We start from the raw sequence: 5,982 nt of genomic DNA, 5'->3' as shown, positions 1-5,982 counted from the left end.
GGGTGACGCATGTAAATGCCTTTTGCTGTGAGACCAAACTTTGTTCACGACTGTAAGGTTCAATCATGTATGACTAGGTTGTTGGACATGCACTTGTTATTTGTTGCTGAATCCTCTGAGCAATACTTATTACATCTTGAGCAGTTGCTTAATCGCCTTCAGTCATACGGTTTAAATTCTTAGTGTACATTTGTCATTGTCTCGTACCGAAAGTGTCGAATATCTTCGGCGAAGTGTTGTTGCTGAATGTTCCGTATTAGTTTACTTAATTGGTGCTTAACCCTTTCAACGATTGTGGTCGTCCAACAAGGCGCGCCAGTCGCTTCTTCGCTCTGCCAACGGGTGCCAATTGGTCACACCAAGGGAGTTTAAATTGCTTTTCACCTGGTCCTTTCCACGGAGTGGGGGCCGCTCTCTTCCTCTGCTTCCATAGGCAGGTTACGACAGAAACTCTTTCTTGGCCGGAGCGTCATCTTTCATTCGAATAACTTGTTCTAGCCAGCGCAGCCGCTGCGTTTTAATTGATCACCCTGCAAAAATCGCGAGTACTCCATGCATGCACTTTCTCGCATGCCTTCTTGAAATTGCGGTATCAAATATCAATGTACCCCATATTCCATCTTGCACAGAAACACTTTACAGCAGTGTCACAGTATAACAGCCTCATACGCAATTTAAATTTTTTATGAACCAATGCGATGTATGTTTTGTTTAGACCCCAAACTTATCCACCAAGGGGACTACGTTAAACGGGACTAAGGGGCGTAGATTATACCTCACAGATCCAGGAGGTTTTACGTGGTCATATCAAATCGTTGCTAATATACTAGCGCTAGTATTCGTGTTTCAGAAACGGATCAATATCCGACAAATGACCATCATCACCCACAACACTCCTCAAAACCTTGGTGTATCGATGTCGTTACAAGCAGATGTAGATTGCAAAAAGAGCGTCCTGATCTTAGCTTTAAAAACAGCTGAATTATTCACGTAATAATTTGAACTCAACCCGCTGCACTCCAAGACTTCCTCAATTAGTAAGCTTATAATTAAAAAATAATTTTCCTTGCGTCAGACAGTCACTTTGTATTGAACAATCGTTTGAATGAAGCGCACAAATAAATAAACAAACATAGGAAAGGTGGATCCTGGTGTAAATGTGTCTATATTGTTCGATATCAAAAATTTGGCAACAAAACTTTCATTGTTAAAAACCCAAATGGAATGTCTACTCTGATAGTAAATTTTACTTTGGAAAAGATACAAAAAAACTACACAATAAGGAAGTCAAGTGACTGCAAAGATAAATACAAAAATATCGTGCAAACATTGTTGCATACCTTCAGGCGCTCAATCAAACTGCTGCCAAGTGCGGGTTCAACAAAACTCCAAAAAAACAAAGTCAAAAAAAAAAAAAAAACAAGTAAGGAAGGCTAAGTTCGGGTGTAACCGAACATTACATACTCAGCTGAGAGCTTTGGAGACAAAATAAGGGAAAATCACCATGTAGGAAATGTATTAAAGAGTATTTTAAAAGGAAGTGGGCCATAGTTCTCCAGGTGGACGCCATTTCGGGATATCGCCATAAAGGTGGAACAGGAGTGACTCTAGAATTTTTTTGTACGATATGAGTATCAAATGAAAGGTGTTAATGAGTATTTTTAAAGGGAGTGGGCCTTAGTTCTATAGGTGGACGCCTTTTCGAGATATCGCCATAAAAGTGAACCAGGGGTGATTCTAGAATGTGTTTGTACGATAGGGGTATCAAATTAAAGGTATTAATGAGGGTTTTAATAGGGAGTGACCCTTAGTTATACATGTGAAGGCGTTTTCGAGATATTGACCAAAATGTAGACCAGGGTGACCCAGAATATCATCTGTCGGGTACCGCTAATTTATTTATATATGCAATACCACGAACAGTATTCCTGCGAAGATTCCAAGGGCTTTTGATTTCGCCCTGCAGAACTTTTTCATTTTATTCTACTTAATTTGGTAGGTGTCACACCCATTTTACAAAGTTTTTTCTATAGTTATATTTTGCGTCAATAAACCAATCAAATTACAATGTTTCATCGCTTTTTTCATACTTGGTATAGAATTATGGCATTTTTTTTTTCATTTTTCGTAATTTTCGATATCGAAAATGTGGGCGGGGTCATAGTCGGATTTCGGCCATTTTTTATGCCAAGATAAAGTTAGTTTAGTTGGAAAGCCACACAAAAAAACAACATACCTCAAAAAATTATAGGTGGTATGCAGACTATCGATGCTTAGCATTACGGGAGCCCTGAAAACAACCCCGACGGCTGCACTGTATGCCATTCTGCACATTCCACCTGTAGACCTGGTAGCAAAGAACAAAGCATTAACAACCGCAACCAGGCTCGGTGCCTCGGAGCAGCTTGAGCACCGACCATATGACCATCGCAATATAGCGTCATCAATCACAAGACGAACAGACTACCTGATTCCCTATCTGTGCTTCGAGGGAGATCTTAAGGCCACAATAGATGTGGACGGTTGGCGCAAGGGTGCGCAAATGGCGGACGAGGCGATACATGTGTACACAGATGGTTCCAAAGTAGTGGAAGTAGTGGGGTCTGCGGTATACTGTGCTGATACGGAAATAAGCAGATCCTACAGGCTGCCGGATTACTGTAGCGTTTTCCAAGCGGAAATATTAGCCGTAACCAAAGCAGTAGAAACCCTGGAAGAGAATAGCTTAAGCTGCAACCGTGTTAACTTATATATTGACAGCCTAGCAGCAATTAAGGCAATAATCTCGCATAGCACAGCATCTAAATGCATGTTAGAGTATAAGCAGTCTCTGGAGAGTATCGGGACAGGGAGAAGGATACATCTATATTGGGTCCCAGGGCATATGGGAATATATGGGAATGAAAAAGCGGACGAACTAGCTAAAAAGGGCGCATCCCTTGAAGCTTGCTCCGTAGACGTCCCAATTAGACTGGGCGAGATTAAGCGAAGGCGAGAGGTGCACATGATCGACCAAGCGGGAAAGGCGTGGGTTCAAGCGCGGGGCTGAAAAGTGTCGAAAATTATGTGTAGGTCTTACAACCTTAGACTAACAAAGTTGCTTCTATCATTAAAAAGAGAGGACTGTAGACTCATGATGGGTATTCTGACTGGACACTTGCTTATGGCGTCACATGCCTTTAAATTAGGCTTGGTCAGTGATACCAGATGTAAGAAGTGCGGGTTGGATCCAGCACGTTCTGTGCTCTTGCCCTGCACTTGCCAGGCTAAAACTCCAGCTATTAGGAGTGATACAGCTGTCAGATCTAGAAGCAGCAAGTGGCTTTAGTCCTAGGAACCAGAAGCTTCCTTCTTTGCCAAGAGGACGGAGCTATTTTATAACATAGGTCCTGGTTTTTGATAGTGTTTTTCAGTTTGGTCATTAAAACAAACTTCTGGTAACACTACGGACTCAATCAGTCTATGTGAGGTCCTCATGGACCGACCAGTTCAACCTAACCTAAAGTGAGTTCAGATAAGTACGTGAAATAAGTTTAGTAAAGTGGCGGCCACCGTGGTGTGATGGTAGCGTGCTCCGCCTACCACACCGTATGCCCTGTGTTCGCACACAGGGCAAAGCAACATCAAAAATTAGAAATAAGGAATTTAAATTAGAAGAAAATTTTTCTAAGCGGGGTCGCCCCTCGGCAGTGTTTGGCAAGCGCTCCGGGTGTATTTCTGCCATGAAAAGCTCTCAGTGAAAACTCATCTGCTTTGCAGATGCCATTCGGAGTCGGCATAAAACATGTAGAGGAGCACGACGCAAATTGGAAGAGAAGCTCGGCCTTAGATCTCTTCGGAGGTTATCGCGTCTTACATTTATTTTTATTTTTTTTATTTTTTAAGTTTAGTAAAGATATATCAATTTTTGCTCAAGTTATCGTGTTAAGGGCCGAGCGGAAGGACAGACGGTCGACTGTGTATAAAAACTGGGCGTGGCTTCAACCGATTTCGCCCATTTTCTCCTACCAAATTTCATAAGGATTGGTTAATTTTTGTTCGACTTATGGCATTAAACGTATTCTAGACAAATTAATTGAAAAAGGGCGGAGCCAAGCCCATTTTGAAATTTTTTTTTATTTTTGTATTCTGTTGCACCATATTATTACTGGAGTTGAATGTTGACATAATTTACTTATATAATGTATTTTTTGTTAAAATTTGACTTAAAAAAAATTTTTTTAAGTGGGCGTGTTCTTCATCCAATTTTGCTAATTTTTATTTAGCACACATATAGTAATAGTAGTAACGTTCATCATGTTATCTTCAACGACTGTCAAATTACGGCTTGCAAAACTTTCAAATTATTTTCTTTCAAAAGTGGGCGGTGCCACGCCCACTGTCCAAAGCTTTACTAATTTTCTATTCTACGTCATAAGATCAACCCACCTACCAAATTCCATTCCTTTATCCGTCTTTGGTAATGAATTATCGCACTTTTTGAAATTTTCGATATCGAAAAAGTGGGCGTGGTTATAGTCCGATTTAGTTCATTTTAAATAGCGACCTGAGATGAGTGCCCAGGAACATACGTACCAAATTTCATCAAGATACCTCAAAATTTACTCAAGTTATCGTGTTTACAGACAGACGAACATGGCTAAATAAATTTATTTTTTCGCCCAGATCATATCTATATCTATCTCGATTAGTTTATGCCGTTACGGATTGCCGCTATGCGAACAAAGTTAATATATCTGTGAGCTCTGCTCAGTTGAGTATAAAAAGGGGCGCAGGTTGAAATGACAACTGGATATTGAGAGTTGAATTGAACTAATGTGAAAGTGAGAGAATATGTGAGTAGATATATGTTTTGTTGGTGGGTGAGCTGGAGGATATAGAAATGCGCATACACAGTCACTTGCATATATATGTAGCAGCTTGGCGAGAACGACTGCCAAATAAATCAAATGCGTCCAAACATACATACATTTTGTATGATATTTCGTTTAAGGCGTGAGTGAAAAAAGTAGGACAATAGTGAAACAGGCGCCGAAAATGGTGTAACTATTTTACTGCTGTGCCTTCGGCTTGACGCGGGCTGTGTATGTCGTGGACATGACTTGTTCAGTTGAACATTGAATATCAGACATTATCGAAATATTCTTTAATCTTTCTTATAAACGAAATGCAAGTCAAATTTTGTCTAGAATAAAAGTACTTCTATGTCGACCTTGGTTTGATAGGGGTTAATGTAAGTTTTCTCGATATTTTGAATGCTAAGTTGTAAAACGAAATTTTTGAGCTTCAACTTTATGCTGGTAAATTTGATTATTTTCTGACTACGTTATCGATAACTCCAGCTGAACGATAACCTTACAAAATCCCGCATCTCCCACTAAAACCATTTCCAGCTTCCTTCTATCCAATTTTCTCATTTGAAATTTTACAAAACTTTTTCTTAGTTTATTAATAACAAGTAAGGAAGTCTAAGTTCGGGTGAAACCGAACATTCCATACCCAGCTGTAAACTTGAAATGCTGTTGTTGTTTGTTTTGTGTACTTAATAGTGTTACAAGGCTGCGCAATAATACATATACACATGGTTCTATTCTGAACTAATTTTTCTTCCAGTTATGGCGCCCGAAACATAGAAAATTGCTTGGTCATAAAGGGGCGGTGCCATGCCCATTTTTTACAATTTGAAGTTTTTCCTATTTATGGTTATAAATCTACTTGGGAGATGAAACACGATTGATATAAAGCTCTTTTTTGGAAAGATATTGCTTATTGTATTCGTCCACAACCCTTTTAAATTTTTTTCTTTTCTTCAAAGCATTCCTTATAGAAAAGGCAACCTCTCTGCAGAATTTTGTTACGATAGGTTTAAAGATTTTTGATTTATGATTAATAATATTTGTAAAATTGATTTTATCACATGGGGGCGGTGCCACGCCCGTTTTAAACAATTTTTTCAAATTTTTTATCAAGATTTTCAATGTC

General features: G+C 39.4%; 1 long non-coding RNA gene across 1 annotated transcript in view; it reads left to right on the top strand.

The window, feature by feature from the left end:
- LOC137239394 (uncharacterized) overlaps positions 1-5,982 on the top strand; it is an 853,500-nt gene that overhangs the window by 492,319 nt on the left and 355,199 nt on the right. The window lies entirely within an intron of this gene.

This window comes from Eurosta solidaginis, chromosome 2 (assembly GCF_040869045.1).
Source record: "Eurosta solidaginis isolate ZX-2024a chromosome 2, ASM4086904v1, whole genome shotgun sequence".
Taxonomy (NCBI): domain Eukaryota; kingdom Metazoa; phylum Arthropoda; class Insecta; order Diptera; family Tephritidae; genus Eurosta; species Eurosta solidaginis.
Note: the sequence above shows the minus strand (reverse complement) of the source record. Positions and strands in the feature narration are given on the sequence as shown.